Source organism: Uranotaenia lowii, chromosome 3 (assembly GCF_029784155.1).
Source record: "Uranotaenia lowii strain MFRU-FL chromosome 3, ASM2978415v1, whole genome shotgun sequence".
Lineage (NCBI taxonomy): Eukaryota > Metazoa > Arthropoda > Insecta > Diptera > Culicidae > Uranotaenia > Uranotaenia lowii.
The window spans coordinates 181,613,219-181,638,865 of record NC_073693.1 but is presented as its reverse complement, the minus strand read 5'-3'; positions in this window follow the sequence as shown (position 1 = coordinate 181,638,865).

The following is a 25,647-nucleotide window of genomic DNA, read 5'->3' as shown; positions in this document are numbered from 1 at the left end:
TGGTAATTTTCATCAATAGGACGCAGCAAAAATCGAACATTTGAAATAATCGACAATTTGACGCTTTTGGAAGGAGCAGACATTGTCAGGACGCAGCTATTTTCTATACAAATAAAGGGGAGCTACAGTATTGATTCATATCAATTCTTTCAACAACGCTGAGCTTTGAATCCAACATTCCGGTTGAATCCATGCTGACCAAAAACATTTCGGATGGCAATTGTCATGTACCGGACGCCGCCACAATCGGAATTTTGAAATAATTGTCAAATTTGACGGTGCAGACAGTGTTAGGACTCATGCATTTTCAATACAATTGTAGAAGAGCTACAGAACTGATTTGTATCAATCCTTTTTGCAAAGTTAAGTCTTAATCGAACATTCTGTTCAGATCCAATTTCACCAAAAACATTTCGGATGGCAATTTTCATGTACAGGACGCAGCCACAAACGAAATTTTAAATAATTGACAAATTCGCGCTTTTGGAAGAAGCAGACATTGTCATGACGCAGCCATTTTCTATACAAATGAAGGAGATCTACAGAATTGATTTGTATCCATTCTTTGGGCAACGTTTAGCTTTAAATCGAACGTTCTGTTCAGATCCAAGTCTACCAAATACATTTCGGATGGCAATTTTCATGTTCAGGATGCAAACACAATATTGGATTCTTTTGCCAACGATGAGGTCTAAATCGAACACTCCGTTCAGTTCCAAGATGACCAAAAACATATCGGATGGTAATTTTCGTCTACAGGACGCAGCCACAATCGAAATTTTGAAATAATTGGTGATTTGACGTTTATGGAAATAGCAGACATTGTCAGGACGCAGCCATTTTTTATATAATTGAGGGATAGCTACAGAATTGATTTGCGTCAATTATTTTGGCAACAATGAGCTCTAAATCGAATATTCTGTTCAGATCCATGATAACCAATTACATTTCAGATGGTAATTTTCATGAACAGGACAAAGCCACATTCGGAATTTGAAATAGTTGACTAATTTGAAAGCTTTTGGAAGGAGCACACATTGTCAGGACGCAGCCATTTTCTATGCAATTGGAGGTGAGCTACAGAATTAATTTGTATCAATTCTTTTGGCAGCAATGATATTTAAATCAAACATTCTGTTTAGATCCAATTTGACCAAAAACATTTCGGATGGCAATCTTCATCTACAAAAAATAGACGAATTTAATGCTTTTGGTCGAAGCAGACATTGTCAGGACCAAGGACTAAAAAAATCGTATTCAAATCGGAGCAGCCAAGAAACAAAACCGCGCGTAGTTCACAAAAGTTCTGACCACAGTAGGTTCGCGACTCAGCAAACACGTGATTGTAGGGGATTTTTTTCAAAGAGAATCCGATCGCCAGAAAATCGTGAGCGAGCCGTGGCAGAAAACCTCGCGAACCTCGCGATTCTGGTTCGTGAACCAAATTGGAAAACGCATTGCACACTTGATGGTCGTGTTTTCCGTTTCGTTATTTTGTCTCCACATGGTTGTTGATTGCGCCAAATGCAACGCGTGGACAGATGAAATAAATCTATTTTCAAAGTTTTCATAACACTTAAACGATGTATATAATTTGTGAACTGAAGTTTGTCGTTTCTGATGTTAAACAGCGTCAAATTTGACAAATTTCTATATAGAGTTTCAGAAGGATGCGATTTGGCCCAGTAACAGATGGAAAAAATATTGATTTACATATCCGAAGGAGAAAAAGTTCCTCCGCACCCTAAAAAGATGTAAGGGGTGGGGGAAGAATCAAAAAAAAAATACAAGTCCTATCTAGAAATGTGCTACTTCGGCATCTTAATTGTATCCCCTTTGTTATTTTCAAGTTTCTTCCGAAGTTCAAATTGAGGAAGTTATATAAGTTTGGAATTTCAAATTTCATGTCATGGCAGAAAAAAGGAGGCATTAACCGTGCGATGAAGTTTTGAAAGCGAGGGAAAACGATTAAGATAATTAAGAATTTCAATGTTAACTCATTGCGGACCAAATACAAGATATCTAGTTTTTTCGCTTGACGCGTTTCCGAGCCGGAGAAACCGGGAAATTTGAAATTAAAACCTAGCAAAATCCGGGCAATTATTTTAAACAGGTCCATAAATCCGAGCATTATCTGGGCAAAAAATTTTTTTGTTCATCAGAACTTATCGACAGGTTTTGAATCGTACTTTCAGATCCAAAACACCTTTCATGGTTATTTTTTCTCAAAAAATTCCGTTTTGGAGGAGTTTGTTATTTTGATTTTCCAAATAAAGTGAATATAACCGGGCAAAATCCGCTCATTTTTCAATTAAATCCAGGCAACCGGGCCGTCCCGGACTGTTTCAAAATTTTGTATTGAATGTCCAGGCAAACCCGAATAAAACCGAGAAATCGGACAACATTAGATAAGAAAGAAACGCTATTTCTCTAATATCATTTTCAGTTTATGAGCAGATAATAATGACGAATTAAAAATAGCAGGAAAAAATTCAACAAGCTTAATCAAAGGAAATCCAGGCAATAAACGTAGATTTAAAATCCATGAGTTTGCTCAAGATCAAGTTCAAAATTAATGTTAAAGATAACTATAATTGAAAAATTTGCATTTAAATTTTTGAAAACTACTTTTTTACTTCTGTTTTGAAATAAAAAAGATCTTTTTTTAATTCAACTGATTTTGGATGCAACGAAGTATTGGTGTATTGCAATAAACTATAGCAATAGGGAGTATATGATCTCAGTTGAATTTCTATATTTCTAAGGCTTTATATTGACATAATCTTTGATTTATGAAACTCACTTATAACAAATTAGGGACTTACTTTTTAGATAAGATAGATTTGAGTTATAAGTTATTTAGAAGTTTTTTTTGCTGTAGTATCGTATGAATGATAGAACAATATTATAGAACTGAAAGTCATGATGACAAATGAATAAACAACAACAACGAGTTTTGTATTTTTGGAATATATATATATTTACATAGATATTAAAACATGAAAATTGTTAGAAATTATAAGTAAGGAAGTAAATCTTAAAATTACATATTTAATATGAAACATTAAAACACTAAATTTGTATATAAAAAGTGACCAATTTGAGTTCAAATATTAGAGAAATCACGCTGTCAAAATCCCGTCAACCCACTGACACGAGGGGGAGTTTGAAAAATGACAAAAAAAATGTGAGTTTCATTACCATACACTGAACAATTGAGATTTTTGAGGAACCAACTATGTTCTACGAAAATAATAACCACGAAAAAAAACTAAAATTTGAATTAAGAGAATCGGTTCATTGGTAAGCGAGATACAGCTATGCAAAGCCAAAATTGGGTGATTTTTTTTTAAGTAAGAATTTTTTCTACCGGAAGTTCCGGGATAGCGGCCAAAACTTCCTTTTTACCGCCAAAAACTTATACATCCATGGATAGATTTATTCTTGACAATATCAAATATTATAAAATCAGCGCAATATTTGAAATTTGTCGCAAGTTATAAGCATTCTAAAAAGAGCTCTTTTTCGGGACTTTTTTCATTCGGAATCAGCTACTGGTGATCTCGTAAAATATTTCGACTTATTTTTTCAATGTTAAGAAACTAGAATAAATTATCTATACAATGAATTAAAATTCATCGTAATCGGCCAATATTTGCGGCCAGGAGAACGTACGTAAACTACAGGTCAAATTTATCTAGAATAGATTTGTACGGAAATTTTGCGACCGGCTTTGGAAGGTAAAGAAAAATTACTTGAAAACTCTTTTTTGATTATTGAATTAATTTATCAGTTTTTTATGATATTCACTTTAATCCAAAATAATCATTGATACGTTTGCATGTGTTTTCTTATTGAAACTTTACATATGGAATCGTGGTTGTCTTTTCCAAATTTAAAAAAACAGTTATGGAATTTTACACTCAACCTCTACTACAGAATTGTAGTGATTTGGATGAAATTGTAAGGCTCTAAGATTTGATTTGATTATTTATTCCTTAAACGGTTGTTAAAGATCATTATTAGGGCCTTCTTGTGTCCATTCTAATCCATAATTTTATCAAAAAGCTTTGTTTAATTCAATTGACCACCCAGGAGTTGACATGGCAGAATGAATTTGATTTAATATTTAGAGTTTTGTTAATCTTAAAACGCTGTAAGTTATCAAAAAAAAAATTTTTTTTTAATAAACTTAAGAATAAAACAGAAATATTCCATACAATAATTGAAAGAACAGTGGAAAATGAAGAACTTCCTGCTGCTGCTTGAAGCACAATTTATTACCCGTACGCGTACCTAAAAAGACGCACAGCCTGCCTACGGAAGAAAATCGAATAACCACGCGTTCCCTTCCAAAAAAAAAGTTCATGAACCTTTTCGCTAAATGGTTCGTGAGCCAAAATCGCGGGGAAAAATTTTCATGTATGTTACGATTTCCACGAGCGAGACAGGATTCAAAATCCAAAAGAATCGTCTGTTGGTTGGACTGCCTCGCTCGCGTTTCCTATGGTTCGCGAACCTAAGGGATTTTTTTTCACAGCCTGCTCGCGCTTTGGCGAACCTTTACGGGTAAAAATCGTAGACGAGCGGGAATCGCCACTCGTGTACACGATTTTATTAGTCCTTGGTCAGGACGCAGCCATTTTCTATACAATTGAGGGAGAGCTAAAGAATTGAGTTGTGTAGTATCTACCTACATGTATATGAGTTCTTACTTGATACTGCCTTTGCGGCAGTATATTTTTGTACAACCATAGTTATCGGTTAAAATGCACTCCCTCGATCTCTATTGATGTTACTTAGTAACACACCCAACGACGTGAAAAAACTATTATTGTGGATTCGACATCTGATTAAGATATCAAGCTGATGTGTCGATTACAGCTGCTCTGGAGGATACTACAAGTTGTATCAATTCTTTTGTCAACAATGAGCTCGAATTCGATTATTCTGTTTAGATCCAAGTTGACTAAAAACATATCGGATTGCAATTTTCATGTACAGGACGCAGCCATATTCAGAATTTTGAAATAATTAACAAATTTGACGCTTTTGGAAGAAGCAGACATTGTCAGGACGCAGCCATTTTCTATACAAATGAAGGAGATCTACAGAATTGATTTGTATCAATTCTTTGGGCAACGTTGAGCTTTAAATCGAACGTTCTGTTCAGATCCAAGTCTACCAAAAACATTTCGGATGGCAATTTTCATGTTCAGGATGCAAACCAAATATTGGATTATACCAATTCTTTTGCCAACGATGAGGTCTAAATCGAACATTCCTTTTCGATCCACGTTGACCAAACACATTTGGGTATCAAATTTCATCTTCAGGACGCAGCCCCAATCGGAATTTAGAAAAAAAGACTAGTTTATCGTTTTTAGACAAAGCAGAAATATTCAGGACGCAGCCATTTTCTATACAATTAAGGGAGAGCTACAGAATCAATTTGTATTAATTCCTTTGGCAACAATGAGCTCTAAATCGATTATTCTGTTCAGATCCATGATGACCAAACACATTTCAAATGGCAATTTTCATCTACAGGACGCAGCCCCAATCGGAATTTTGAAATAATTGACAAATCTTACGCTCTTGGAAGAAGCAGACATTGTCAGGAAGCAGCCATTTCTTATACAATTAAAGGAGAGCTACAGAATTGATTTGTATCAGTTCTTTTGGCAACGGTGAGCTCTAAATCGAACATTCCGTTCAGATCCAAGTTGACCATACACATTTTGGATGGATATTTTCTTCTACAGGATGCAGCCACGATCGGAATTTTGAAATAATTGGCAAATCTTACGCTCTTGGAAGAAGCAGACATTGTCAGGAAGCAGCCATTTCTTATACAATTAAAGAAGAGCTACAGAATTGATATGTATCAATTCTTTTGGCAACGTTTAGCTTTAAATCGAACGTTCTGTTCAGATCCAAGTCTACCAAATACATTTCGGATGGCAATTTTCATGTTCAGGATGCAAACACAATATTGGATTCTTTTGCCAACGATGAGGTCTAAATCGAACACTCCGTTCAGTTCCAAGATGACCAAAAACATATCGGATGGTAATTTTCGTCTACAGGACGCAGCCACAATCGAAATTTTGAAATAATTGGTGATTTGACGTTTATGGAAATAGCAGACATTGTCAGGACACAGCCATTTTCTATATAATTGAGGGATAACTACAGAATTGATTTGCGTCAATTATTTTGGCAACAATGAGCTCTAAATCGAATATTCTGTTCAGATCCATGATAACCAATTACATTTCGGATGGTAATTTTCATGAACAGGACAAAGCCACATTCGGAATTTGAAATAGTTGACTAATTTGAAAGCTTTTGGAAGGAGCACACATTGTCAGGACGCAGCCATTTTCTATGCAATTGGAGGTGAGCTACAGAATTAATTTGTATCAATTCTTTTGGCAGCAATGATATTTAAATCAAACATTCTGTTTAGATCCAATTTGACCAAAAACATTTCGGATGGCAATCTTCATCTACAAAAAATAGACGAATTTAATGCTTTTGGACGAAGCAGACATTGTCAGGACGCAGCCATTTTCTATACAATTGAGGAAGAGCTAAAGAATTGAGTTGTGTAGTATCTACCTACATGTATATGAGTTCTTACTTGATACTGCCTTTGCGGCAGTATATTTTTGTACAACCATAGTTATCGGTTAAAATGCACACCCTCGATCTCTATTGATGTTACTTAGTAACACACCCAACGACGTGAAAAAACTATTATTGTGGATTCGACCTCTGATTAAGATATCAAGCTGATGTGTCGATTACAGCTGCTCTGGAGGATACTACAAGTTGTATCAATTCTTTGGCAACAATGAGCTCTAATTCGATTATTCTGTAAAGAATAAGACATTGTCAGGACGCAGCCATTTTCTATAAAATTGAGGGATAGCTACAGAATTGATTTGCGTCAATTCTTTTTGCAACGTTAAACTCTGAATCGAACATTCCGTTCAGATCCAATTCAACCAAAAATATTTCGGATGGTAATTTTCATCTACAGGACGCAGCAACAATCGAAAATTTGAAATAATCGACAATTTGACGCTTTTGGAAGGAGCAGACATTGTCAGGACGCAGCTATTTTCTATACAAATAAAGGGGAGCTACAGTATTGATTCATATCAATTCCTTCAACAACGCTGAGCTTTGAATCCAACATTCCGGTTGAATCCAAGCTGACCAAAAACATTTCGGATGGCAATTTTCATGTACCGGACGCCGCCACAATCGGAATTTTGGAATAATTGTCAAATTTCACGGTGCAGACCGTGTTATGACTCATCCATTTTCAATACAATTGTAGAAGAGCTACAGAACTGATTTGTATCAATCCTTTTTGCAAAGTTAAGTCTTAATCGAACATTCTGTTCAGATCCAATTTCACCAAAAACATTTCGGATGGCAATTTTCATGTACAGGACGTAGCCACAATCGAAATTTTTAATAATTGACAAATACGCGCTTTTGGAAGAAGCAGACATTGTCAGGACGCAGCCATTTTCTATACAAATGAAGGAGATCTACATAATTGATTTGTATCAATTATTTTGGCAACAATGAGCTCTAAATCGAATATTCTGTTCAGATCCATGATAACCAATTACATTTCGGATGGTAATTTTCATGAACAGGACAAAGCCACATTCGGAATTTGAAATAGTTGACTAATTTGAAAGCTTTTGGAAGGAGCACACATTGTCAGGACGCAGCCATTTTCTATGCAATTGGAGGTGAGCTACAGAATTAATTTGTATCAATTCTTTTGGCAGCAATGATATTTAAATCAAACATTCTGTTTAGATCCAATTTGACCAAAAACATTTCGGATGGCAATTTTCATGTACAGGACGCAGCCATATTCAGAATTTTGAATTAATTGACAAATTTGACGCTTTTGGAAGAAGCAGACATTGTCAGGACGCAGCCATTTTCTATACAAATGAAGGAGATCTACAGAATTGATTTGTATCAATTCTTTGGGCAACGTTGAGCTTTAAATCGAACGTTCTGTTCAGATCCAAGTCTACCAAAAACATTTCGGATGGCAATTTTCATGTTCAGGATGCAAACCAAATATTGGATTATACCAATTCTTTTGCCAACGATGAGGTCTAAATCGAACATTCCTTTTCGATCCACGTTGACCAAACACATTTGGGTATCAAATTTCATCTTCAGGACGCAGCCCCAATCGGAATTTAGAAAAAAAAGACTAGTTTATCGTTTTTAGACAAAGCAGAAATATTCAGGACGCAGCCATTTTCTATACAATTAAGGGAGATCTACAAAATCAATTTGTATTAATTCCTTTGGCAACAATGAGCTCTAAATCGATTATTCTGTTCAGATCCATGATGACCAAACACATTTCAAATGGCAATTTTCATCTACAGGACGCAGCCACAATCGGAATTTTGAAATAATTGACAAATCTTACGCTCTTGGAAGAAGCAGACATTGTCAGGAAGCAGCCATTTCTTATACAATTAAAGGAGAGCTACAGAATTGATTTGTATCAGTTCTTTTGGCAACGGTGAGCTCTAAATCGAACATTCCGTTCAGATCCAAGTTGACCATACACATTTTGGATGGATATTTTCTTCTACAGGATGCAGCCACGATCGGAATTTTGAAATAATTGACAAATCTGACGCTCTTGGAAGAAGCATACATTGTCAGGACGCAGCCATTTCTTATACAATTAAAGAAGAGCTACAGAATTGAAATGTATCAATTCTTTTGGCAACGGTGAGCTCTAAATCGAACATTCCGTTCAGATCCAAGTTGACCATACACATTTTGGATGGATATTTTCTTCTACAGGATGCAGCCACGATCGGAATTTTGAAATAATTGACATATCTGACGCTCTTGGAAGAAGCATACATTGTCAGGACGCAGCCATTTCTTATACAATTAATGAAGAGCTACAGAATTGATTTGTATTAATTCTTTTGGCAACGGTGAGCTCTAAATCAAACATTCCGTTCAGATCCAAGTTGACCAAACACTTTTTGGATGGCAACTTTCTTGTACAGGACGCAACCACAATAAGAATTTTGAAATAATTGACAAATCTGACGGTTTTGGAAGAAGCAGACATTGTCAGGACGCAGTCATTTTCTATACAAATGAAGGGGAGCTACAGAATTGATTTGTATCAATACTTTTGGCGACGGTGAGCTCTAAATCGAACATTTCGTTCTTAAACCAGTTGACCAAACACATTTTGGATGGCAATTTTCTTCTACAGGACGCAGCCACGATCGGAAATTTGAAATAATGGACAAATCTGACGCTCTTGGAAGAAGCAGACATTGTCAGGTCGCAGTCTTTTTCTATACAATTGAAGGAGAGCTACAGAATTGATTTGTATCAATACTTTTGGCGACAGTGAGCTCTAAATCGAACTTTCCGTTCAGATCCAAGTTGACCAAACACATTTTGGATGGCAATTTTCTTCTACAGGACGCAGCCACGATCGGAATTTTGAAAAAACTGCCAAATCTGACGCTTTTGGAAGAAGCAGACATTGTCAGGACGCAGCCATTTCTTATACAATTAAAGGAGAGCTACAGAATTTTCTTCTACAGGACGCAGCCATGATCGGAATTTTGAAATAATTGACAAATCTGACGCTCTTGGAAGAAGCATACATTTTCAGGACGCAACCATTTCTTATACAATTAAAGGAGAGCTACAGAATTGATTTGTATCAATTCTTTTGGCAACGGTGAGCTCTAAATCGAACATTCCGTTCAGATCCAAGTTGACCAAACACATTTTGGATGGCAATTTTCTTCTACAGGATGCAGCCACGATCGGAATTTTGAAAAAACTGCCAAATCTGACGCTTTTGGAAGAAGCATACATTGGCAGGACGCAGCCATTTCTTATTTCTTGAAGAAGCCACAGAATTTTCTTCAACAGGACGCAGCTGTGCAGCTTCGTCTTCCTTGTAGGAAATCACCCGTTGCACGAGTCTAGAGCACACACGACTTACTTGGCAGAATGCTTACCCGCGAATGGATGTGGCTGTGCTTACTACATCTGGGCATTGCGCTCAGCTTATGCTCGTCACACCAATACATATAACTGCGGTTAAGGCAGTGTGTATCTTATAACATTCCTGGCACCACACATCTCCCTTCTCCTCTAACAAAAAAAAAATTCTGAACATAAAATGTTTCCACTCAATACTAGTATACATCATCAATCATGACTTTCGCCTCGGTATGACAAACAAACAAAACAAAAACTGCAAATATCAAACTAAACCTTATGGTTACAGTAAAATGTCCAGAGTACATTTTCGTTTGTTCCATTTATCAAACTGAATCAACGTTTTTTGCAACCGAGAGATTTGATTTCTCCGAATCTTTTTCTAACTATTTCTCAATGGTATTAGCCGATATGTCACTTATGAATTGTCGCATGCAATCACAGTGAGGGTCTTTCCTTAGTTCTAAGGGTACGCTTGGTTAGCTGCGCATATCCATCTTCAACAATAGCGGTTTCTGAAAGTGAATATCGGTACTTAACTTTTCCCACATTCTTCACCTCATCTTTTATGTTTTACAAATTTCCTTGGAATCTATGTGTGAAACAATTTTCCTGAAATTTTACTTCGGAAGTACGGACTTTCGACTTCCAACAAAGGAAAACGAAGTTCTAGATCGCCGGAAGTCTATGTTAAGTTGTCAGTTCACCTGCGACGTTTCTAAACATTTTATTATAATTCACAATACTTATTGGGAGAGTCGTCCGCATTATGTCAAGTTGATGGACGTTTCTCCTAGTTTGTGATTGTTTTACGAGTAGCTCGCAAGCATTTTTGTTATTATCCTTCGTATTGTATCTCGCCTGAAGTTTCATTTTTAATCTGAATGTATACGACTCTTACACCAGTAAGTCCAATTTTAGTTCCAACAGAAATTTTCTTCAATCGTTTTTCTAACGAATCCAAATCTGCCCAACATAGTCGAAATATGTAGGTAGGTAATTTATTTTTTTTTTTTTTAGGCAAATCGAATATTGACGTACTCCTTATACTCGCTATAGCAAGCTTAACATCCTGTGTATTTATTTATGTGTCTCTACATCTACTTTTTTGTGTTCACAAAATCAGAGAACATTTCCTCCTTGGAGCAAATTGTAGAAAAATAATTACTCCTAGTAGATATAATTAAAAGATAGGCAGTTTTTTTTCCCTACATTTGGACTGTACTCCATGTATAACGTTTCGTCTAATCTCATTATTATTTACTTAACAAAGTCTCATATTATTATTATTTACTTTACAAAGTCTAATCATCATCCACTCCCAGATTTTTTTAGCTAGGAGCTGTGTTACCAATTTCTATGGAGTTTAAAGCGTTTACAGATACCAATACGAAAGGTTCTCAAACTTCAGCATATGAAATAAAATCTTAAATCATGGAATCGACTTTTTTGGGTATAGTTCATACGGAAACACGGTTATTGTAAATCCTGTGCTCCAAACCCACTTAATCATTAAATTATCAAAGTATCCCTCACATCTCTTAGATTAAATGATTCAAAATAGTGCAGACAATATTGTCATTGCAGTAGATATCCGAAGATTTCGCGGTAGTGATTGTCAACTTTACCAACCAGCAACGATGAAAAATTTCGTATCAATCCAACAAACACCTAGACAATCGCAACCCTTTCATTTGTTTGATTCCAACCATTTTAGGTAAAACCGGCATCTTACATGATTTTTCTCTATTTTTTGCATCGCGTTACTTCATTTTGGTCTACCGATCACCTCCTTTTTGAAGGTCAGAATGGGATCTAGTGTTCAATAATTTTCGTTCATATCAATGAGAAAATTCATAATTTCAAGCCTTTTCAAATTATCGTTTTGTATGCAAATCGGAAACTAAATCGCAATTTATGCTTACTTTTTTTAACCGTCTTACAATCTAACTCAGTTTGCTGAATTGTCGAACATTCACACAAAATTAAATAACTTCTCGAATACTTTTAGGTTGCAGGTGAATAATTCGACTATCATACCATTCCTGGCAAATTAGACCTGAAATTCTTCTAGATATGGTTATTTTTCTCGGTAGAATTAATTATTTTTATATATTTGGTCTTCTGTCTCACGACATAACCTGATGAACAATATTCCTCCAATTCATTCGGTTCATGGCAACCGTTCTCCCACTTCTCGGGCATCCCACATTCGCCAGATCACGTTCCACTTGGTCTAACTATCTCGCTCGTTGCGCGCCCCTGCTCGTGGAGATTTGATTTATAAATGTGAGCCATATCTGATAAATGCCAATCTCCCTTAAGACGAAATAATTTCAATAAGACCATCAACGTAAGTTTGAATCAGTGACCGTTTGACCTGTTACGTCGAAACTGAATTTCCTGGCGGTCTCACCAATGACGCTAAGCGGTTGCTAAATTTAGTATTTGTCTGCTTTAAAAATCATTTCACATTTTTTTGTGAACTCATTCCAATTCCCAACTAGTAACGATTGCTCGACTTTTGCAATCATTTACGGAGCCATTCTTCAACAGATTAACCAGGCCAACTTTTTTGAAATGATACATTTTGAATAGGATCTTAAAATATATGATGATTTTTTCTTAAACATTTGGTTGTTCGGGAGACAAAACCCAATTGTTTGTAGCTGACGTAACATGCGAAAATCAATCACTTCGATCAAAAGGTCAATTTATTTGAAATGTAGGCGATTCTGACTGAAACTCTGATTATCGAAAACATCCAAACATGATTTGGTACTTCGTTCAATGATGCGACACATATCTATGATATTGTTCCAATAGATATAGCGTTGCCGAAAGTTTAAAAATCTCATCAAAATAAACAAAACCATGACTTTTCTTAACTTTACTGATCGATAATTTATTAGTTCTGAATAACCATAAACATATCCTAATTCTGGCTCTAATCCAAGAAACGGCCCTTAACTGTGGTCTGCAATGGGGCGAGCGAACAAGCCACCCGTCTTCGCTTTCTTTTTTTTCTCATCCCGTTTTTAATTTAATTTTTGTTTTCGTTTTTAGACTGATGACGTTTCTGGTAATTTTCTAAAATTCAATTCTTTTATTAACTTTTCATTGAAAATACATTAAGATGACGCTAAAAAACAACAAATCCGGTAGTATTAAAACACTCGAAGACGTGCTGTTCCGCTAATGCATTGCCTCTTCAGTTTATCATCAATGTCATTGTGTAAAAAGGACCCCAAAAACATATTTTTAATTTTTGAGATATGCTTCCAGCTCGAGTAATTATTCTGCTTTTAATTCACTCATTTTGTTTAATAACACACAGATCTCCTGTAAATTAATTCGCTCATTTCAATTGGTGCAATGTACAAATTGTATCAGTCCAATTTCGTTATTTTCTTCCGAATATGCTCCAAAAGTGTTCTTCATGTTTCATTCAAATAAAGTTTCCAATTTATTCTTTTGTGTTATACGTATCATGTCGGGAAAATTCCTTCTTCATGTCCCTGCTCCTACGCGTCTACGCTGAAGTTTCGTTCTCACGTTATTTCTGTGCTGTGCCCCTCCGAGCACGTTTTCCAAATGCATCCCAACATGTTTAGTTTTCTCAAATAAACGCAATCGGAATCTAATCTCTCTTTAATCAGTTAGCTCATAAGCAGACTCTCAGCTCGCTTTCACACGCCTGCTCAATTGATATTGCCAAGCGTACTTTTAAATTATTTAAATCAACGCGTTTGTTTTCTCCCGGCGGACTCCAATCCATATTTGGTTTATGAACGGACTCTCGTCTCGCTCCTTCATTTGCGGACTCCCATCACGCTATTTCAATGTGGGAGGCAAGCGGACTCTCAACGCGCTTGATTCTCTTTTTTATAAGCGGACTCCCGTCTCGCTCTCTTCAATTGCGAACTTCCAGCCAGCTCACTGTTAAAATTGAATGCAACCGGACTCTCAACGCGCTTGTTTCTTTCTTCTTCCAAAGCGGACTCTCGTCTCGCTCTCTCTATCTCTCTTGTTAATAAGCGGACTCTCGTCTCGCTATTTGTGTTTGTTTCCAAGCGGACTCTCGTCTCGCCTCTTTTTCATTCGCAAGCGAACTCCCAACACGCTTTTGAATTGTTCGATCGGCGGTCTCCTAACGCGCCATCTTGATGCGGACTCTCAGCTCGCATTTTGCTTCCTTTATTTTGCACCTCAACTTTCACTAGCACAACACTGGGACTTTCCCTTTAAAAATTAACTTTTCACATAAACAACTGACACTGTCCTCGCCAGCGGGTGATTTCCTACGTTCTTGCATGTTCAATTGCTATTACATAGCAATACTGTTAGGTCGCCAATGTGCAGCTTCGTCTTCCTTGTAGGAAATCACCCGTTGCACGAGTCTAGAGCACACACGACTTACTTGGCAGAATGCTTACCCGCGAATGGATGTGGCTGTGCTTACTACATCTGGGCATTGCGCTCAGCTTATGCTCGTCACACCAATACATATAAATGCGGTTAAGGCAGTGTGTATCTTATAACATTCCTGGCACCACACAGCAGCCATGATCGGAATTTTGAAAAAACTGCCAAATCTGACGCAGCCATTTCTTATACAATTGAAGGAGAGCTACAGAATTGATTTGTATGAATTCTTTTGGCAACGGTGAGCTCTGAATCGAACATTCCGTTCAGATCCAAGTTGACCAAACACATTTTGGATGGCAATTTTCTTCTACAGGACGCAGCCACGATCGGAATTTTGAAATAATTGACAAATCTGACGCTCTTGGAAGAAGCATACATTGTCAGGACGCAGCCATTTCTTATACAATTAAAGGAGAGCTACAGAATTGATTTGTATTAATTCTTTTGGCAACGGTGAGCTCTAAATCGAACATTCCGTTCAGATCCAAGTTGACAAAACACATTTTGGATGGCAATTTTCTTCTACAGGACGCAGCCACGATCGGAATTTTTAAATAATTGGCAAATCTGACGCTCTTGGAAGAAGCAGACATTGTCAGGACGCAGCCATTTCTTATACAATTAAAGGAGAGCTACAGAATTGATTTGTATCAATTCTTTTGGCAACGATGAGCTCTAAATCCAACATTCCGTTCAGATCCAAGTAGACCAAACACATTTTGGATGGCAAATATCTTCTACAGGACGCAGCCACGATCGGAATTTTGAAAAAACTGCCAAATCTGACGCTATGGAAGAAGCAGACAGTTTCAGCACACAGCCATTTTCCACACAAATGAAGGAGAGCTACATAATTGATTTGTATTAATACTTTTGGCAACGGTGAGCTCTAAATCGAACATTCCGTTCAGATCCAAGTTGACCATACACATTTTGGATGGCATTTTTCTTCAACTGGACTCAGCTACGATCGGAATTTTGAAATAATTGGCAAATCTGACGCTCTTGGAAGAAGCATACATTGTCAGGACGCAGCAAATTCTCATACAATTGAAGGAGAGCTACAGAATTAATTTGTATCAATTCTTTTGGCAACGGTGAGCTCTAAATCGAACATTCCGTTCATATCCAAGTTGACCAAACACATTTTGGATGACAAATATCTTCTACAGGACGCAGCCACAATGAGAATTTTGAAATAATTGACAAATCTGACGCTTTTGGAAGAAACAGACATTGTCAGGACGCAGCCATTTCTTTTACAATTAAAGGAGAGCTACAGAATTGATTTGTATTAATTCTTTTGGCAACGGTGAGCTCTAAATCGAACATTCCGTTCAGATCCAAATTGACCAAACACTTTTTGGATGGCAACTTTCTTGTACAGGACGCAGCCACAATAAGAATTTTGAAATAATTGACAAATCTGACGATTTTGGAAGAAGCAGACATTGTCAGGACGCAGTCATTTTCCAAACAATTGAAGGGAAGCTACAGAATTGATTTGTATCAATACTTTTGGCGACGGTGAGCTCTAAATCGAACATTCCGTTCTTAAACAAGTTGACCAAACACATTTTTGATGGCAATTTTCTTCTACAGGACGCAGCCACGATCGGAATTTTGAAATAATGGACAAATCTGACGCTCTTGGAAGAAGCATACATTTTCAGGACGCAGCCATTTCTTATACAATTAAAGGAGAGCTACAGAATTGATTTGTATGAATTCTTTTGGCAACGGTGAGCTCTAAATCGAACATTCCGTTCAGATCCAAGTTGACCATACACATTTTGGATGGCAATTTTCTTCTACAGGATGCAGCCACGATCGGAATTTTGAAAAAACTGCCAAATCTGACGCTTTTGTAAGAAGCATACATTGGCAGGACGCAGCCATTTCTTATTTCTTGAAGAAGCTACAGAATTTTCTTCAACAGGACGCAGCCATGATCGGAATTTTGAAAAAATTGCCAAATCTGACGCAGCCATTTCTTATACAATTGAAGGAGTTCTTCAGAATTGATTTGTATGAATTCTTTTGGCAACGGTGAGCTCTGAATCGAACATTCCGTTCAGATCCAAGTTGACCAAACACATTTTGGATGGCAATTTTCTTCTACAGGACGCAGCCACGATCGGAATTTTGAAATAATTGACAAATCTGACGCTCTTGAAAGAAGCAGACATTGTCAGGACGCAGCCATTTCTTATACAATTAAAGGAGAGCTACAGAATTGATTTGTATCAATTCTTTTGGCAACGGTGAGCTCTAAATCGAACATTCCGTTCAGATCCAAGTTGACAAAACACATTTTGGATGGCAATTTTCTTCTACAGGACGCAGCCACGATCGAAATTTTGAAATAATTGGCAAATCTGACGCTCTTGGAAAAAGCAGACATTGTCAGGACGCAGCCATTTCTTATACAATTAAAGGAGAGCTACAGAATTGATTTGTATCAATTCTTTTGGCAACGGTGAGCTCTAAATCCAACATTCCGTTCAGATCCAAGTAGACCAAACACATTTTGGATGGCAAATATCTTCTACAGGACGCAGCCACGATCGGAATTTTGAAAAAACTGCCAAATCTGACGCTATGGAAGAAGCAGACAGTTTCAGCACACAGCCATTTTCCACACAAATGAAGGAGAGCTACATAATTGATTTGTATTAATACTTTTGGCAACGGTGAGCTCTAAATCGAACATTCCGTTCAGATCCAAGTTGACCATACACATTTTGGATGGCAATTTTCTTCTACAGGACGCAGCCACGATCGGAATTTTGAAATAATTGGCAAATCTGACGCTCTTGGAAGAAGCATACATTGTCAGGACGCAGCAAATTCTTATCCAATTGAAGGAGAGCTACAGAATTAATTTGTATCAATTCTTTTGGCAACGGTGAGCTCTAAATCGAACATTCCGTTCATATCCAAGTTGACCAAACACATTTTGGATGGCAAATATCTTCTACAGGACGCAGCCACAATGAGAATTTTGAAATAATTGACAAATCTGACGCTCTTGGAAGAAGCAGACATTGTCAGGACGCAGCCATTTCTTATACAATTAAAGGAGAGCTACAGAATTGATTTGTATCAATTCTTTTGGCAATGGTGAGCTCTAAATCGAACATTCCGTTCAGAACCAAGTTGACCAAACACATTTTGGATGGCAACTTTCTTGTACAGGACGCAGCCACAATAAGAATTTTGAAATAATTGACAAATCTGACGGTTTTGGAAGAAGCAGACATTGTCAGGACGCAGTCATTTTCCATACAATTGAAGGGGAGCTACAGAATTGATTTGTATAAATACTTTTGGCGACGGTGAGCTCTAAATCGAACATTCCGTTCTTAAACAAGTTGACCAAACACATTTTGGATGGCAATTTTCTTCTACAGGACGCAGCCACGATCGGAATTTTGAAATAATTGGCAAATCTGACGCTCTTGGAAGAAGCATACATTGTCAGGACGCAGCCATTTCTTATACAATTAAAGGAGAGCTACAGAATTGATTTGAATCAATTCTTTTGGCAACGGTGAGCTCTAAATCCAACATTCCGTTCAGATCCAAGTAGACCAAACACATTTTGGATGGCAAATATCTACTACAGGACACAGCCACGATCGGAATTTTGAAAAAACTGCCAAATCTGACGCTATGGAAGAAGCAGACAGTTTCAGCACACAGCTATTTTCCACACAAATGAAGGAGAACTACATAATTGATTTGTATCAATACTTTTTGCAACGGTGAGCTCTAAATCGAACATTCCGTTCAGATCCAAGTTGACCAAACACATTTTGGAAGGCAATTTTCTTCTACAGGACGCAGCCACGATCGGAATTTTGAAATAATTGACAAATCTGACGCTCTTGGAAGAAGCATACATTGTCAGGACGCAGCCATTTCTTGTACAATTAAAGGAGAGCTACAGAATTGATTTGTATCAATTCTTTTGGCAATGGTGAGCTCTAAATCGAACATTCCGTTCAGATCCAAGTTGACCAAACACATTTTGGATGGCAACTTTCTTGTACAGGCGCAGCCACAATGAGAATTTTGAAATAATTGACAAATCAGACGCTTTTGGAAGAAGCAGACATTGTCATGTCGCAGCCATTTCTTATACAATTAAAGGAGAGCTACAGAATTGATTTGTATCAATTCTTTTGGCAACGGTGAGCTCTAAATCGAACATTCCGTTCAGATCCAAGTTGACCATACACATTTTGGATGGCAATTTTCTTCTACATGCAGCCACGATCTGAATTTTGAAATAATTGACAAATCTGACGCTGTTGGAAGAAGCAGACATTGTCAGGACGCAGCCATTTCTTATACAATTAAAGGAGAGCTACAGAATTGATTTGTATCAATTCTTTTGGCAACGGTGAGCTCTAAATCGAACATTCCGTTCAGATCCAAGTTGACCAAACACATTTTGGATGGCAATTTTTTTCTACAGGATGCAGCCACAATCGGAATTTTGAAAAAACTGCCAAATCTGACGCTTTTGGAAGAAGCAGACATTGGCAGGACGCAGCCATTTCTTATACAATTGAAGAAGAGCTACAGAATTTTCTTCTACAGGACGCAGCCACGATCGGAATTTTGAAATAATTTATAAATCTGACGCTCTTGGAAGAAGCATACATTGTCAGGACGCAGCCATTTCTTATACAATTAAAGGAGAGCTATAGAATTGATTTGTATCAATTCTTTTGGCGACGGTGAGCTCTAAATCGAACATTCCGTTCAGATCCAAGTTGACCAAACACCTTTTGAATGACAATTTTCTTCTACAGGACGCAGCCACGATCGAAATTTTGAAATAATTGGCAAATCTGACGCTCTTGGAAAAAGCAGACATTGTCAGGACGCAGCCATTTCTTATACAATTAAAGGAGAGCTACAGAATTGATTTGTATCAATTCTTTTGGCAACGGTGAGCTCTAAATCCAACATTCCGTTCAGATCCAAGTAGACCAAACACATTTTGGATGGCAAATATCTTCTACAGGACGCAGCCACGATCGGAATTTTGAAAAAACTGCCAAATCTGACGCTATGGAAGAAGCAGACAGTTTCAGCACACAGCCATTTTCCACACAAATGAAGGAGAGCTACATAATTGATTTGTATTAATACTTTTGGCAACGGTGAGCTCTAAATCGAACATTCCGTTCAGATCCAAGTTGACCATACACATTTTGGATGGCAATTTTCTTCTACAGGACGCAGCCACGATCGGAATTTTGAAATAATTGGCAAATCTGACGCTCTTGGAAGAAGCATACATTGTCAGGACGCAGCAAATTCTTATCCAATTGAAGGAGAGCTACAGAATTAATTTGTATCAATACTTTTGGCGACGGTGAGCTCTAAATCGAACATTCCGTTCATATCCAAGTTGACCAAACACCTTTTGGATGGCAAATATCTTCTACAGGACGCAGCCACAATGAGAATTTCGAAATAATTGACAAATCTGACGCTCTTGGAAGAAGCAGACATTGTCAGGACGCAGCCATTTCTTATACAATTAAAGGAGAGCTACAGAATTGATTTGTATCAATTCTTTTGGCAATCGTGAGCTCTAAATCGAACATTCCGTTCAGATCCAAGTTGACCAAACACATTTTGGATGGCAACTTTCTTGTACAGGACGCAGCCACAATAAGAATTTTGAAATAATTGACAAATCTGACGGTTTTGGAAGAAGCAGACATTGTCAGGACGCAGTCATTTTCCATACAATTGAAGGGGAGCTACAGAATTGATTTGTATCAATACTTTTGGCGACGGTGAGCTCTAAATCGAACATTCCGTTCTTAAACAAGTTGACCATACACATTTTGGATGGCAATTTTCTTCTACAGGACGCAGCCACGATCGGAATTTTGAAATAATTGGCAAATCTGACGCTCCTGGAAGAAGCATACATTGTCAGGACGCAGCCATTTCTTATACAATTAAAGGAGAGCTACAGAATTGATTTGTATCAATTCTTTTGGCAACGGTGAGCTCTAAATCGAACATTCCGTTCAGATCCAAGTAGACCAAACACATTTTGGATGGCAAATATCTTCTACAGGACGCAGCCACGATCGGAATTTTGAAAAAACTACCAAATCTGACGCTATGGAAGAAGAAGACAGTTTCAGCACACAGCTATTTTCCACACAAATGAAGGAGAGCTACATAATTGATTTGTATCAATACTTTTTGCAACGGTGAGCTCTAAATCGAACATTCCGTTCAGATCCAAGTTGACCAAACACATTTTGGAAGGCAATTTTCTTCTACAGGACGCAGCCACGATCGGAATTTTGAAATAATTGACAAATCTGACGCTCTTGGAAGAAGCATACATTGTCAGGACGCAGCCATTTATTGTACAATTAAAGGAGAGCTACAGAATTAATTTGTATCAATTCTTCTGGCAACGGTGAGCTCTAAATCGAACATTCCGTTCAGATCCAAGTTGACCAAACACATTTTGGATGGCAACTTTCTTGTACAGGCGCAGCCACAATGAGAATTTTGAAATAATTGACAAATCAGACGCTTTTGGAAGAAGCAGACATTGTCATGTCGCAGCCATTTCTTATACAATTAAAGGAGAGCTACAGAATTGATTTGTATCAATTCTTTTGGCAACGGTGAGCTCTAAATCGAACATTCCGTTCAGATCCAAGTTGACCATACACATTTTGGATGGCAATTTTCTTCTACAGGATGCAGCCACGATCTGAATTTTGAGATAATTGACAAATCTGACGCTCTTGGAAGAAGCAGACATTGTCAGGACGCAGCCATTTCTTATACAATTAAAGGAGAGCTACAGAATTAATTTGTATTAATTCTTTTGGCAACGGTGAGCTCTAAATCGAACATTCCGTTCAGATCCAAGTTGACCAAACACATTTTGGATGGCAATTTTTTTCTACAGGACGCAGCCACAATCGGAATTTTGAAAAAACTGCCAAATCTGACGCTTTTGGAAGAAGCAGACATTGGCAAGAAGCAGCCATTTCTTATACAATTGAAGAAGAGCTACAGAATTTTCTTCTACAGGACGCAGCCACGATCGGAATTTTGAAATAATTTATAAATCTGACGCTCTTGGAAGAAGCATACATTGTCAGGACGCAGCCATTTCTTATACAATTAAAGGAGAGCTATAGAATTGATTTGTATCAATTCTTTTGGCGACGGTGAGCTCTAAATCGAACATTCCGTTCAGATCCAAGTTGACCAAACACCTTTTGAATGACAATTTTCTTCTACAGGACGCAGCCACGATCGAAATTTTGAAATAATTGGCAAATCTGACGCTCTTGGAAAAAGCAGACATTGTCAGGACGCAGCCATTTCTTATACAATTAAAGGAGAGCTACAGAATTGATTTGTATCAATTCTTTTGGCAACGGTGAGCTCTAAATCCAACATTCCGTTCAGATCCAAGTAGACCAAACACATTTTGGATGGCAAATATCTTCTACAGGACGCAGCCACGATCGGAATTTTGAAAAAACTGCCAAATCTGACGCTATGGAAGAAGCAGACAGTTTCAGCACACAGCCATTTTCCACACAAATGAAGGAGAGCTACATAATTGATTTGTATTAATACTTTTGGCAACGGTGAGCTCTAAATCGAACATTCCGTTCAGATCCAAGTTGACCATACACATTTTGGATGGCAATTTTCTTCTACAGGACGCAGCCACGATCGGAATTTTGAAATAATTGGCAAATCTGACGCTCTTGGAAGAAGCATACATTGTCAGGACGCAGCAAATTCTTATCCAATTGAAGGAGAGCTACAGAATTAATTTGTATCAATACTTTTGGCGACGGTGAGCTCTAAATCGAACATTCCGTTCATATCCAAGTTGACCAAACACCTTTTGGATGGCAAATATCTTCTACAGGACGCAGCCACAATGAGAATTTCGAAATAATTGACAAATCTGACGCTCTTGGAAGAAGCAGACATTGTCAGGACGCAGCCATTTCTTATACAATTAAAGGAGAGCTACAGAATTGATTTGTATCAATTCTTTTGGCAATCGTGAGCTCTAAATCGAACATTCCGTTCAGATCCAAGTTGACCAAACACATTTTGGATGGCAACTTTCTTGTACAGGATGCAGCCACAATAAGAATTTTGAAATAATTGACAAATCTGACGGTTTTGGAAGAAGCAGACATTGTCAGGACGCAGTCATTTTCCATACAATTGAAGGGGAGCTACAGAATTGATTTGTATCAATACTTTTGGCGACGGTGAGCTCTAAATCGAACATTCCGTTCTTAAACAAGTTGACCATACACATTTTGGATGGCAATTTTCTTCTACAGGACGCAGCCACGATCGGAATTTTGAAATAATTGGCAAATCTGACGCTCCTGGAAGAAGCATACATTGTCAGGACGCAGCCATTTCTTATACAATTAAAGGAGAGCTACAGAATTGATTTGTATCAATTCTTTTGGCAACGGTGAGCTCTAAATCGAACATTCCGTTCAGATCCAAGTAGACCAAACACATTTTGGATGGCAAATATCTTCTACAGGACGCAGCCACGATCGGAATTTTGAAAAAACTACCAAATCTGACGCTATGGAAGAAGAAGACAGTTTCAGCACACAGCTATTTTCCACACAAATGAAGGAGAGCTACATAATTGATTTGTATCAATACTTTTTGCAACGGTGAGCTCTAAATCGAACATTCCGTTCAGATCCAAGTTGACCAAACACATTTTGGAAGGCAATTTTCTTCTACAGGACGCAGCCACGATCGGAATTTTGAAATAATTGACAAATCTGACGCTCTTGGAAGAAGCATACATTGTCAGGACGCAGCCATTTATTGTACAATTAAAGGAGAGCTACAGAATTAATTTGTATCAATTCTTCTGGCAACGGTGAGCTCTAAATCGAACATTCCGTTCAGATCCAAGTTGACCAAACACATTTTGGATGGCAACTTTCTTGTACAGGCGCAGCCACAATGAGAATTTTGAAATAATTGACAAATCAGACGCTTTTGGAAGAAGCAGACATTGTCATGTCGCAGCCATTTCTTATACAATTAAAGGAGAGCTACAGAATTGATTTGTATCAATTCTTTTGGCAACGGTGAGCTCTAAATCGAACATTCCGTTCAGATCCAAGTTGACCATACACATTTTGGATGGCAATTTTCTTCTACAGGATGCAGCCACGATCTGAATTTTGAGATAATTGACAAATCTGACGCTCTTGGAAGAAGCAGACATTGTCAGGACGCAGCCATTTCTTATACAATTAAAGGAGAGCTACAGAATTAATTTGTATTAATTCTTTTGGCAACGGTGAGCTCTAAATCGAACATTCCGTTCAGATCCAAGTTGACCAAACACATTTTGGATGGCAATTTTTTTCTACAGGACGCAGCCACAATCGGAATTTTGAAAAAACTGCCAAATCTGACGCTTTTGGAAGAAGCAGACATTGGCAAGAAGCAGCCATTTCTTATACAATTGAAGAAGAGCTACAGAATTTTCTTCAACAGGACGCAGCCACGATCGGAATTTTGAAATTATTAACAAATCTGACGCTCTTGGAAGAAGCATACATTGTCAAGACGCAGCCATTTCTTATACAATTAAAGGAGAGCTACAGAATTGATTTGTATCAATTCTTTTGGCAACGGTGAGCTCTAAATCGAACATTCCGTTCAGATCCAAGTTGACCAAACACCTTTTGAATGACAATTTTCTTCTACAGGACGCAGCCACGATCGGAATTTTGAAATAACTGACAAATCTAACGCTCTTGGAAGAAGCATACATTGTCAGGACGCAGCCATTTCTTATACAATTAAAGGAGAGCTACAGAATTGATTTGTATCAATTCTTTTGGCAACGGTGAGCTCTAAATCGAACATTCCGTTCAGATCCAAGTTGACCAAACACCTTTTGGATGACAATTTTCTTCTACAGGACGCAGCCACGATCGGAATTTTGAAATAATTGACAAATCTAACGCTCTTGGAAGAAGCAGACATTGTCAGGACGCAGTCATTTATTATACAATTGAAAGAGAGCTACAGAATTGATTTGTTTCAATTTTTTTGGCAACGGTGAGCTCTAAATCGAACATTCCGTTCAGATCCAAGTTGACCAAACACATTTTGGATGGCAATTTTCTTCTACAGGACGCAGCCACGAACGGAATTTTGAAATAATTGGCAAATCTGACGCTCTTGGAAGAAGCATACATTGTCAGGACGCAGCCATTTCTTGTACAATTAAAGGAGCGCTACAGAATTGATTTGTATCAATTCTTTTGGCAACGGTGAGCTCTAAACCGAACATTCCGTTCAGATCCAAGTAGACCAAACAAATTTTGGATGGCAAATATCTTCTACAGGACGCAGCCACGATCGGAATTATGAAAAAACTGCCAAATCTGACGCTATGGAAGAAGCAGACAGTTTCAGCACACAGCCATTTCTAACAAAAATGAAGGAGAGCTACATAATTGATTTGTATCAATACTTTTGGCAACGGTGAGCTCTAAATCGAACATTCCGTTCAGATCCAAGTTGACCAAACACATTTTGGATGGCAATTTTCATCTACAGGACGCAGCCACGATCGGAATTTTGAAATAATTGACAAATCTGACGCTCTTGGAAGTAGCAGACATTGTCAGGACGCAGCCATTTCTTATACAATTAAAGGAGAGCTACAGAATTGATTTGTTTCAATTCTTTTGGCAACGGTGAGCTCTAAATCGAACATTCCGTTCAGATCCAGATTGACCAAACACATTTTGGATGGCAATTTTCTTCTACAGGACGCAGCCACGATCGGAATTTTGAAATATTTGACAAATCTGACGCTCTTGGAAGAAGCATACATTGTCAGGACGCAGCCATTTATTAAACAATTAAAGAAGAGCTACAGAATTGATTTGTATCAATTCTTTTGGCAACGGTGAGCTCTAAATCGAACATTCCGTTCAGATCCAAGTTGACCAAACACATTCTGGATGGCAACTTTCTTGTACAGGACGCAGCCACAATGAGAATTTTGAAAAAATTGACAAATCTAACGCTCTTGGAAGAAGCATACATTGTCAGGACGCAGTTATT